This window comes from Peromyscus leucopus, chromosome 4 (assembly GCF_004664715.2).
Source record: "Peromyscus leucopus breed LL Stock chromosome 4, UCI_PerLeu_2.1, whole genome shotgun sequence".
Lineage (NCBI taxonomy): Eukaryota > Metazoa > Chordata > Mammalia > Rodentia > Cricetidae > Peromyscus > Peromyscus leucopus.
In genome coordinates this window covers 69,537,456-69,550,273 of record NC_051066.1, presented here as the reverse complement: position 1 = coordinate 69,550,273, position 12,818 = coordinate 69,537,456, and the positions used below count along the sequence as shown (strand labels likewise).

General features: G+C 49.5%; 1 protein-coding gene across 1 annotated transcript in view; it reads left to right on the top strand.

The window, feature by feature from the left end:
* The window catches only part of Ext2 (exostosin glycosyltransferase 2), a 153,480-nt gene that overhangs the window by 119,353 nt on the left and 21,309 nt on the right, over positions 1–12,818 (top strand).

Sequence of the window (12,818 nt, the reverse complement as noted above, 5' to 3'; positions counted from 1 at the left end):
AGCGCATATCGGGGAATCGGTTGGCTGCAGGCATGCCGGCTGCAGGCGCATGCCATGGCTGTACAGTGCATGCAACGGCTGCAGCATCCGCAAGGCTGCAGGCATGCACGCTGCAGGTCCTCCCATTGCAGGCATCGAGGCTCGCCTCTTCAGCGAACGCCTAGCAAATCTGCGCCGCACCCCAAGTTTCTATTTCTGTGGTAGGAAGCACACACTGTGTTGTCTGTTGTGGCTACATGGCAATGCTATGTCAGCCTTTGAAGGAGGGAAGAAAGAAAAAAAAACTCATCGATGTAGATTCGTCACAATGGCATAGCCACGTTTTAGAAAATTCGCACCAAGTCGAGGTGAGTAGCATTTCGTTTGCGAGTCCCAAAACAAACTGGTAGAGTTTGGGTTCGAGTGGAAGACTGGGCTTCACGTGGTTGCAATAGACCATCAAAGTTGGGATGCTCTGCGCAGTCATCAGGCACATGATACGGAGAGTCAGTTAGCATATCGACTATGTTCTAAATTGTAATAGAAAGTGGCCCTAACCTGCATAGATGAGTGTTCCTCCAGCCAAAACCTCTACCGCAACTCTCATATGAGACCTTGCGCATCCGATCATAGGCTCAACCTATGAAGATCTGTTTATCCTACTAGGAGTTCTTGGCGCGCAGCGACACGCTCTGTCTAGATGCACTAGTGACTTTAGAGATAAGGAGAGAAGCGATTGTTACTTTCCGTCCTGCTAATTGATTGTTTCGTCGGAGTCTCACCAGTGATCATGGGCACAGGATTTCACGCGTGCTCGCGATGACGCTTTGTTTCTCGGATAAGAAGATCAACTGGGTAGCTAACATCGTACGCTCTTTACTGATAACTCTACGTAGATCTGATAAGGAGTACTGATCTGTGCTGCCTGTCTGTTACTGATGTATTTCAGGCTGGGGTGCGTATGTCTTCTTCCATCATGATCCTCATGGCTCCTGAGCTGTAGCTAACATCAGTACTGTATTGAAAAGGATGTCTGTCTGCCTGTCTGATGATCTGTCTGTCATCTGATTATTACTTTTCTTAAATGCCCTAAGAATTGCTGTCACCCAGACTCTTATCTTCAGCTGACAGTGTGGCCAAGTGGTCCTACCTCAGAGTCTGCACTTCCCCAGGCAGCCAGGGGAGACAGTGGTTAGAGGCAAGTGATTGTTTGGAGGCCCTGTCCTTTCCACGGTATCTCCAGCTCCCGGCGTGCAGCCTGCAGACCTGTCCGCCCTGTCCTGTCTCCAGCTTGCATTGATTTACACCTGCAGGCCTCGTGAGACAAGAGGGAAAACAGCTCCTGTGTGCAGCCAGAGCTGTGAGCACTGCTGAAAGAAGACCCAGAGACGAGCCAGAAGCCGATGAGGTGCTGAGAGACACCGTGGCGTGGCTTGACCTTGCCAAGCCCTTCTGACGCACCCAGGCCCCGCCGGCGAATAAGTCAAACAAATATTAAGGGAAGGAAATGGAATATGTATGTTGAACATTGAAATAACAGCCAGCCACTTGGAAAAGCACCCAGATGGGAATTAGAGCGGAGTGGCACTGTCTTCCCACTGAGCAAATGAAAGCATGGTCAGAATGTGTTTACGTAACCACTAATGACACACCACTGGGAGACTGTCCCGTCCCAAGGAGGAGGACCCATGCGTGTACTGCAGGTCTCCTTATCCTAGGTGTCTCCTCTCAACACGCTCATGAGGGAGGCAGGTTAGTGAATGCTGGGCAGGGCTGGTGAGGCAGCTCCGACCTTTCCCTGGGCAGTCCTAGGCCTCCACAACTAGTGCTCATGGTGTGGGAAGGCCATTTTAAAGAGATGTTGCCTGTGTGGTGCTTGAATGAACACCGCCACGCCACCTCATTGAGCAGGAGCTATCTGCAGTGATACCCAACCCTGAGCAGATCCATGTGTTCAAGGGCCGTTGTCCCAGATCTGCCTGCTGTCTCATTGAGATTGATCACAGGGAACTCTGGCCCTTCTGGACAGAGCTTCAGACTCTGGCTATGGTCTCTAGATGGGAGGGACTTCTCTTCCTGGACCACTTGTCTGCCTTGATAGTGATGGAGATGCTGAACCCACATGCATGGGCAGGATGTGGTGCAGGGACAGGGAAGTGAAAAGCCACATAGCACTAGGCCCTGAACTCCCCAGCTCCCATTGAGGGCAGCGTCCAGAGCTCCCAGGAAGCTTAGGGTTTCCCAAACATGAGACCATGCCGTCCATTGTCAGAGCACACAACTGTAGCCTGCTAAGGTCTGTATCTAAGACAGGCTTGTGATCCCTGTCACACCAGACACCATGTGAACGAAGGAGGAAAACACTGAAAGGCTCAAAGTGACCCCTGCCCTCGACAATGCCGAAACTGTGGAATGAATCTCTAGAAAGCAGAATGCGCTCGCCAGCCTGATACATACAGCTTACTTCTCAGATCATATTTATTTCTCGGTGCCTGGAAATTGGTGCCTAGGGTTCTCATTAATCATGGTTGCTGTGTATTTGCTACTATCTGCTGGCTGGTTTAGATCAAGACTTGGCAACCTTTGAAAGTCATATTTCTTGGTTCCCCAGTAGCCTTTGGGTTGGGCTGAGGATTTGAGGGTTTGGGCGGAGGTCATAATCACACGCTGACACTCAGCCCTTGGAGGGGAAGGAAAAGGACAGTTCTCACAGCCAGAGCCACCAACCACGTGTGCAGCAGAGATGCCGGGCTTGATGATAAACAAACCATGGCGGTAGTGTGGTCCTTTCAGCAGGAATTGTGGCGCCTTTTTCAACGGCTTTCTGCCTAGACTCCTGGCTCATAGTAAGTACTTATATAGTAAATACTTGCAGGGTGACTGGAGTTGAGGTTTGGACATTGAATTGACTTCCTGTGAGTAGAATTATAAAGAACCGTTGGACTAAAATGTTCCCATAATCCCTGTGCAATGGAGTGTTGGTCTTTTATCTACCGGCCGGTGAACAAATGGCAGAGAGGAATTTTTTGCTGTACTTACCAGGCTGTGAGCAATGGGGATCTAAATCTCGACTTTATAATTAACTTTCCTCCTGTAGAATAAAACCGTCGAAAATTCTTCAGGTGCCTGCTTCCCTGTCTGTCCTCAACCCACAAGTCCCGTTTCTACCCTGGTAACTTCCTCAGCCCTTCCCCGACAGCCTCACTTCCTAGGGTCCTTGACTGTCTAATGGACATGCCACTGGATTTCCCCTGCAAGCTCCATGTCAACAAGACGCCTTATTTTGTACCCTCTCCCTGAATTATGGGGCACTTCAGGATCCTCTTGGGACAGGCTGGATTTTGACAGAAGGTACAGGTGCAGTGCCAGGAAGAGGCAGAGCCTTTCAGAGACAGTTCTGGAAAGTTGGGGCCTCTCCAAGCAGAGGTTTGACTTAAACTTTACACCCTCTACAAAATTAGCCCAAAGCAAATCACACACTTAAATGTAAAGCACAAAACTGGGGTGGGGGTGGGGAGTTCAGGTCCTAGGAGTTTGCAAAGAGATCTGAGCTTGACAACAAAAGGTCAGTCCATAAAAGGACAAATTGGTAAATTAGGCCTTTTCAAAATAAAAATATTTTGCTCTTTAAAAGACATTGTAAAGAAGATGAAAAGACAAGCTACAGACTAGAGAAAATATTTGTAAACCACATGTCCAACAAAGAAGTAAACATCTCGGACAGACAAAGAACTCTCCGAAGTCAGCGGTGAAATCCCAGCAGTCCAGCCAGAAAGAATGAGGGCACGGCCAGACTTCCCACCGAGCAGGGATCATGGGCAGCAAGTGGAAGACTCAGAACCCTTAGCCCTCGGCACGGCACGGCGCAGAGAGAATGCAACGGCACACGCAGCACACCTTTCAAAAGGTCTAACATTCAAAAAGAGTGACAGCAGGAGCTGGGAGATGGCTCAGGAGGTCAAAGTGTGAAGACTGGAGGTGGCTGCCAGCATCTGTGTAAACCCAGAGCCAGAGAAGCAGAGACCGCAAGCCCCCTGGCGCTCTCTGGCCAGCTAGCCTAGCCGCATCCATGAGCCTCGGCTTCAGTGAAAGCCCCTGTCTCAGAGAATAGGTAGAGCTCAAATAAGGATGCCTAACCTCTGGCCTCCTGCATGTGCAGACAGACAGACAGACAGACAGATGGGAGGAGCTGGAGCTAGCTCCACAGTTAAGAGCACTTGCTGCTTTTCCAGAGGACCTGAGTTTGATTCCTGGTTCACAGACACCTGCAACTGCCAGCTGCTGGGGGCCCTGCACCCTCTTCTGGCCCCTGGGCACCAGCACATGCATGACACACACACACACACACACACCACTATACACACTATATATACACATATGATATATATGTATATGTAATATTATATTTTATATATATTTAAATATTTTTAAAATAATGATAGAAGCTCGGTAAATATCCACGAGCCAAATACAGATATAATAGAAACATCTCATCTCTAAGCTATGGACTTTGACTTGTTACTGGATTGCCTTTCTAGAACTCAGTGACAGGACTGACGTGTGTGTGTGTGTGTGTGTGTGTGTGTGTGTGTGTGTGTGTGTGTGTGAGAGAGAGAGAGAAGGGGGGGAAATAGTAGTAGTAGTAGTAGTAGGTCAACCTCAAGTGTCATGCCTCAGAAGCCATCAACATTTTTCTTTAAGGCATGGTCTCTTCAGTGGCCCTGAATTCACCCAGTACTTTATTCTGGGTGGCCAGTGAGTCCCATGTGCCTCTACCTTAGAGGTGATAGAATTATGTAGACAAGCACACACCACCACACCTAGCTTCTTCCATGGGTTCTAGGGATTGAGCTCGAGTCCCATGCTTCTGTGGCAAGCACATCACCAGCTAAGCTATCTCCTAGCCTTGCAGCTGATATTGTGAAGCTATTTGGAAGAGATCCAGATGTTTGCTATTGTTTGCTTGTGTGTTTGTAACAGGGTCTGATTGTGTAGCCCAGGCTGATCTCAATCTCTGTTCGATGGTTTGGATTCCATTTGGTTGCGCCTTTTTCTGTAAACCACCCTGAATCATTGTTAGGCAGTATGTGGGACATAGGTTGGTATGGAGGGTCTCTGCTAGCTGATTGTGTATCAAGACTAAACAGAGAGCAGACCGAGTAGTGAGATTGCTCAGGAAGTGACCATTTGGAAGTTCCTTCATGGGGCTGGAGAGATGGCTCAGTGGTTAAGAGCGAGCACTGGCTGCTCTTCTGGGTTCAGTTCCTAGAACCCACATAGCAGCTCACAATTGTCTGTAACCTCAGTGTCAGGGGACCTGACACATTCACACGGACACACAGGCAGGCAAAACATCAGTGCTTATAAAATGAAAGTTTGAAAAATGAAGTAAAGCCAGGCGGCGGTGGCACACACCTTTAATCCCAGCACTCGGGAGGCAGAGGCAGGCGGATCTCTGTGAGTTCAAGGCCAGCCTGGGCTACCAAGTTAGTTCCAGGAAAGGCACAAAGCTACACAGAGAAACCCTGTCTCGAAAAACCAAAAAAAAAAAAAAAAAAAAAAAAGTAAAATATTTTTTTAAAAAAGTTTCTTCATGTTTTGAAATTAGTTGGGGCTAAGCAGTTTGCAAGTATCATTTCTTCCTCTGCATGAAGAAATGAAGGTACTCGTCAGGTTTGCTTCTGCCAACATCCCTAACTCAAGTGGTGAGAGCCACCTCCACAGCTTCAGGAGGCAGCAGAGCTCACTCACTTCTGCTGCACCGGCCTCTGGTCCACCACAGTCATTCAGACTGAGCATCACCAAAGTCAGTTCGGAATTCCGAAGCCTCAGTAACCATCCACTGAGTGGAAGCAGTCTGTCTTTCCTCACTTTGCAGGATTTAGGAAACAGCCATTTGCCTGCTCATTACAGTTTTAACTTCACTGAACAGTCTCCTGAGACCAGGCCAAGAAATAGTGTGACTGGAGCCGGGGCTCTGGAAAGAAAATAAACTGGAGGTAGTGGTCTTCAGGGCTCAGAACTAGGTAGAGCATACCCCGATCCTGACCTTCCTCCCGTCCCTCACCCGCACCCTCCTCCTTTCCTCTGTTGTCTCTCAGAAGAGATTCATTGCCTCATGAAGAAGAGTCGTCGGGTTTAATCTTCCACTCAGCTGCTCTGGGCTTGTGTTTCCTCCTCTGCCCCAGCGCCTCATAGATCCTGAGGTTCCAGGAGGCGCTCAGATGTGGTGTGGAAACACAGGCTTGCACACAGCTGACAGGGCTTCTCTCCATGGCATGAGCATGTAGCTGCTGATTCCAAATGGAAACCACATTCACAATGAAGCTTCTGCTTTAGGAAGATGAGTGCGGATGGGAGCAAAACGCCAGCCGCGTTCCCCGCCTTTGCCACCGCAGCCATGCTCTGCTGTCCACCTGTATGATCGCTGCACTCTGTAGCTCTCACGGTACCTGTCACTGACTGGCACACAGGCTGAAGAAGCCAGGCGCCCTGGGTGATTTAGACTAGCCTCAGCCTGGCTGCCATGTTTCACCGGTGAGGGCTTGAGCTTGGGGGTGGGGTGCTTCTTAGAATGCTGGGAACCCCTAGAAATTGATGAACAGGGCTGCTTTGTGGCTCAACCTAGCAGTGTAGCCTTGGAAGACCACTTCCTCCTCAGGTCAGTTTTTTCATCTGTGGAGGGAACCGATGAGCAACTGGACGAATGATCTCCCCCTTCCAGATGATCTTGAAGGCTGCAGATCCTGGAGACGGCTTGGTCAGGGCCTCACAGCTCCGATCACCCAGTATGAGTCTTCTTGCACCCGTAGGTGCGCTGATGATACTGACTCGAGGATGAGGCAGGGGTCTCAAAGCCACCTTTCCCAGAAGTGCCTTCCCAGTAATGGCCACCACTGAAAGATGGAATGGCACACGATCCTGCGCTTGCCGTAGCTAAACACAGCCCATCCCAGGCCTTCAGCACTGCCCCTGGCCTGAAGAGAGCACTTAAAAGAATCCCACGTCATGTATCCAGTACCAAAGCCCTGCCCTCCAGCCAGACTGGGACAGACATGAATGATGCCAAAAACCCCAGAGGTCGCCCATGTTCCTAGTTTTCCTGCTGGGTTGACTTTAAACAGAACTCTTCCATGGCTTGAAAGGGACCCTCAGGTAGACTGAGATAATCTCACAGGTTGACCTTAAAACACACTGTTTACACATGTATATATCGATGCTAGTCAGCATTAGGAAGCTCTGAGTGACAATGTCTGGGCTCCCGTGCTCTAGATATCTCCAGTCAACATTCACTTGTGCCCCTGATGTGAACCAAGGCTCTCAGCTTTCCACAGAGTTCCCTCTTAACAAACTGCCATCTGCTGGTGTGATGCAGAGCCTGGCCTAAGAGTGAAACCCACCAGCCCCCTTCCCACTTCACCTCAGGAAGTTGCAAGTGTAAAAGGTAGGTGTGGGGCCCAGAGAGAAGGCCTGGTGGGCAAGAACACTGGCCAGACTTGCCATGCCAGTGTGAGGAACCAAGTTAGATTCCCAGCACCCACATAAAAAGCAAGGTGGGGCCACACACATGCCATAACCCTAGCATTGNGGGGCAGAGACAGGGTTGTCGAGCTTACTGGCCACCAGCCTTAGCTCCAGGTTCAGTGAGAAACCCTGCTCGGGAATACACCCAGTATTCTGGCCTCCACATGTGCATTCGTGGGGATACACACACACACACACACACACACACACACACACACACACACACACGAATCCTGTAACTGGCTTCTCAGTGGAAGCCAGCCAGCTACTGCCTCCACATCTGGTCAGCATGCAGGACAGAGCATGTCCTGAGGGGAAGCATGCTGTCCTGAAGTATGAAAGAAGAGACCACTCATTAAAGACCTTTGCATGTTGCTGACTCCTTTCAGCTCTGCCTTGGCTCACCCGAGCATGAGACCACAGGGATTGAGCCAGTTCCTAGAGCTCTCTGCCACTGTGACGCTTAGCAGTTGACACAACTCAGAAGTTGTTTGCAAGGAAAAACATGGAACCATCGTCCAGTGGGACACCCTTGGAACCATGTTTATACACACTGCCTCTTACCTGCGCCACTTCTTTTTTTTTTTTTTTTTTTTAAGGATAGACACAGGTCTTGCTGTGTATCCCAAGATAGCCTCTAAATCATGATTGTCCTATGTCTGTCTGCCTTCTTAGTGCTGGGATTGCAGGCATGCACTGTCATGTATGGCTTCCCTTACCCCTCCTTCTTCCTGCACTTTTGTCTCGGTCATCCTGAAACTTGTGTCATCCCCGTGGTCCAGTGGCAGTGTATCTGTGGCACTGTGCCTTTGGGAGGGGAGGCTGTAACCGTCACCGCAGAGCGCGCCTGTTTTGATGTTGATGTCCTGGTCGCACCTCCAGATGGACACCACGTGTGGCTGCATCTTTCCCTCTCCTTGCTGGTTCCTGAGGCTGACTGCACACCCAGGCTGGCTCACAAGGTAGCACGGCATCCCCTCTTCAGGAACATTTATGGCCTGCTCTCCTGTATATGGCATTTAACAAAGTGCACTGGTGCAGGCCAGTCTGTTCAGAAATCTGCAGCCTGAAACAGATTACACTGGGCAGATTCATTCCTAGAAAACAGCCTGTGAGGAGGAAGGAGCAGAGAAGATCTTTGTCCTAAAAGGATATTAGCAGCCACCTAATCCAGATGGAAAAAGGAACCAGAACCAGGCCACTGTTACTGGACCAGTGGGCCAGCAGTCTGCTTTGGCTGTGTGCCCCTGTGCTGTGTCTGTGGATGCAAGGGTCCAGTTAGGCTGCCTCTTAAAACGGGGAAACAAAGGCAGAAGGGCTTTGCCATACCCTATGGGAAGCCACAGAAGACCTCATGGCTTTCGGGTTTGGGCGGTTGTTTGTTTTCTTTTAAAGAAAGCAGAAAACGGCATCTGTGAGTCCTGAGAACTGAAAAATCTCTCTGGTTAGGTAAGGGATGTTTGGGGTTAAGAGCATGGAAGGAGCAGCTGTAGGAATATCCGGTAGCTGTACTCCGTATTCAGATAGAAAGATTATTACGGGCTTTGATCCTCGGGGTATGCCCTTAACTATCCAGGAGGGTGCTTTTCAGAAGGCCTGTGACTAGACTGGAGTAGGAAGCATCACTGTGTAGGTGGGAGGGGGAGCCTTAGAGTCCCGGCCTGCAGATGCAAAAAGGCTCTGACCCCAGACGAGAAAAGAGTAGAATTGGGATAGGGTGCTCAGCTGGGAGAGGGGCGTGGGGTGGGCACCGTTGCTCCTCTGGCTGGGAAAATGCTTTACCCTGTGCATAATCAGCTCGGCTCTGTACTGGCTGATTAGTGAGGGCCATCCCATTCTGCTTCCCTTCGTTTTGATCCTGTAGTCAGCTGCAGAGTTATAGATGAAGTGACAAGGAGGGCGTCTTGATTGGATCCAGCTGCCTGGAGTAAGTCAAGGACAGGGGGGCCCAGAAAGACCAGAAGTCAGGAAAGGCTCCAAAGGAATCCAAGACTCAGGACACCTCTGGTGCCTTTCAGCACGTGGTAGTTTGGCTGTCTGTGACTTGGTGTCATGGATTAAGTCCTGGAGAGAAGGCTAAGTGACTTCAGCCAACAGGAAGAATCCCATACTGAAATCTTAACAGCATTTGACCCTAAAACTGAGCAGATAATAACAATAATAATGAAAAGGGGATGATGATGATGGATGATGGCTGCGGATGAGGTGGGGGAGGGCTCTGTAAAGAAGGAGGCTACTTGCCTTCCTTTGATTTCAATATAGAGCTGTGTTAATTCCAAGTCAACAGGAAAGGCAACTATTGCCTTCAGCAAAGCGAGTAGAGTTGGATATACGCCTGCATCTTGCTATTCCAGCTGCTCAGTTGTGTGTGCTTGGGGCCCTTCAGACACTAGTGTTCACTGAGGCAGATTAGCCAGCAAGGTGCTGTGACTTGGGTGTGCCGAGGACTAGAGGTCTGTCCTGGCTCACAGAGTTATGGCTTACACAGCTGTCCGTGCCCTGTCTCAATAAAGCCATAGTAGCATCATACTTTTTAATCTGCTGAAATACACACTCCACACCAGAGAGCACACAGCAGCAGCTCACCCAGCCAGGGACATGCCTGACATAGATTCATTTGTCTGCAGCTGTTAGGACGATCTCTGTAGCCCATTAGTTTGGTTGGTTACAGCATGGTGTTAATGAGGCCAAGGCTGTGAGTCTGAGAACCCTGCTAGGTGCACCAGTGTCACACCAGGGTAAGCTCTCCTTATGACCCCCAGGCCACACCCATGATGCCGATTAGATGTCCCATAAAATCTGGAGATGATTGAGGGAGCCTGGGCAGAAAATGTAATAGCAGTGTAATGACTCAGCAAATATTCTGCTCTCCACCCCCACCCCCAGCTTCTGGAAAAGCAGTTTGAACATGTGACTTGCTGTGGGCAATGGCTCCTGTGCCTGTCACACTCAGAACCCTCAGGTTTGCCACTGACGCTAACCACTGGTGTGTACTGTGCAAGCCTTCTTCCACAGTTGGGCGCACTGTTCCGGCTGGGTAAAAATGAGGGTTCCCCTGCCCTCTCTTCCCAGTGCCCCGGTGCCCTCAGCAGCTGGTGTGGAGTCTGTGGTGTGTGCTGCTCTTCTTCAGGCTTGCATACCACAGTGAGCAAGAGTCTCTGTCTTAATCCGTGGCAGCTCCCCTAGAGAGAGGTAAATAATAACTAACTAAAGTGACTGCACAAGTGAAAATTTAATAAGGAGAAGCAGGGGGCTGCAAGTAGTGACAGAGGGGGGCTAGCTGCCGGTGGCATTTGTCTGGTATGAGAAGCCAGGAGGGCCTGTTGAAGGTGTTGGTTCTTAAACAGAGTCTCCATTGATGATAAGGAGCCAGCCTTTTGAGGCTAGGAAAATGTTCCACAAGGCACAACAGATGGAAAGGGCTTGGGGTCTGGTCATGATCACAGAGCACAAAGGAGAGCATGGTAAAAGATGTCGTGGAAGTGGGTCCTTAACAAGGAGAGGACTCCGGGCATTATTCTTGGTGACATAGGAAGCCATTTTTTGTTTTGTTTTGTTTTGTTTTGGAGGGAATGTTTCTTAAAGGTTTCCAGGAGATGTTAGGGGTTGAAATGTGTCCTCTCATAAAGGATGTATCCAAGTTCTGACCCTCAGTACCTCAGATTGTTTGACAGTACCACTTTATTTGACAGTGGGCTTTTTGGAGATAACCAAGTTAAAATGAGGCCACCATGGCAGGCCTTGACCTGTGAAGACTGGAGTCCATGTATAAACGAACTTTGGACAGACAGACTTAAGTGAGGAGATCTGATCCTGTGAGGCTAGAGGGTTGGTTGATGCATCTATTGGGGGAAAAAAAAAAGACCTAAGACCTGATAACCAAGCACCAGAAACCAGGGACAGACAGGGAAGGGTCTTTCCCAACAGGACGTGACCCTGACAAACCTTGACTCAGGCTACCAGTTTCCTGAACTTGAGAAGTTTCAAATCTAAGCCCCCCGTGTGTGGTTCTCTTAGGAGAGCCCCAGGTAGCTCCAAAGGAAAGGACTTGCTGCGAACACCCTGGCTGTGCCCTGGAGAATGGCATCTACATGCCCTCCTCAGACTCCGTGTCATGGAATGGTGGGGAGCTGCTTGTCACTCTGGAACATGACCATTGCTTCTATAGATAAATGCAGAATAAAAATATAATCATGAAACAATAGGAAAGAACCTAGTGGTTGAACTATACAGAATACTTGTAGTTCTTCTAGACCGACACTGTTAGAGATGCTGCGCTAGTCATGGTTGGGAAGGACGGGAGGTGCGGCATCTCTAACTGTGGCGGTCTAGAAGAACTACAAGTATTCTGCATAGTTCAACCACTAGGTGCCATGATGTGCATATGGAGGTCAGAGGACAGCTTTCGGGAGTCACTTCTCTCCTACCATGTGAGTCCTCAGGATGGAACCCGGGTCATCAGGCTTGGCAGAAGGCACCTCACTTGGTCCCATGTGTACTTGTTAGTGTGGTTGTGTGCACATCTACGTGCAGGTGTATGTGTCCAAGGTCAGCACTGGTGTCTTTCCTTGATCGATTTCCACTTTAATTTTTTGAGGTAAGTTTTCTCACTGAGCCTGAAACTCACCGATCTAGTTAGGCCAGCTGGCCATTGAGCTTCAGGGATCTGCCTGTCACTGCCCCCTCTGCTGTGGTTAAAGGGGGACACTGTGTACCCACTTCTTCCCTGCATAGATAGGTTCTAGGGATCCGAACTCAAGATCCTTATGTGTTCCAGGCAGGCACTTGAGAACTGAGCCATGCCCTCAGCCCCCTCCTTGCTTCTAAAGGTCAAACTAAATTGCAGGAAACACATGGGAGAAAGTACCAGAAGTGCCTCACTGATGCCTTGTGCAGGTGTTCTGTCAGTCCAAGCACCGTCTCTGAGGATTTCCCCAATCTAGACTGTTGTTCTCAGAATGCTCCAGAGTCTAGGACATCGAAGTGCTGATTCTCAGAACATACACAGGGAACTGCCATCCTACCAGACTCCGCTCAGAGTTCACACAGTAAGATACATTTTATTTGTCAAACAGCTAAGTTGAATTTTCTAAATGTATGTTATGCAAAGGAGGGCAAGGCAGTTGGTTTCACTGGCTAGCATAGGCAATACTCATCAATCCACATGACTTGAAATGGTCACGCACGCACATGACGTTCTAGAAGAAATCAAAATCCACTTCTGTCTCTGAACACTGGCGGAATTCTAGCTCCTGCTCGATGGAGTCTCTGAAACCCACCCTGGCCCTATCTGGAACCTCAGCACTCAGTGGTCA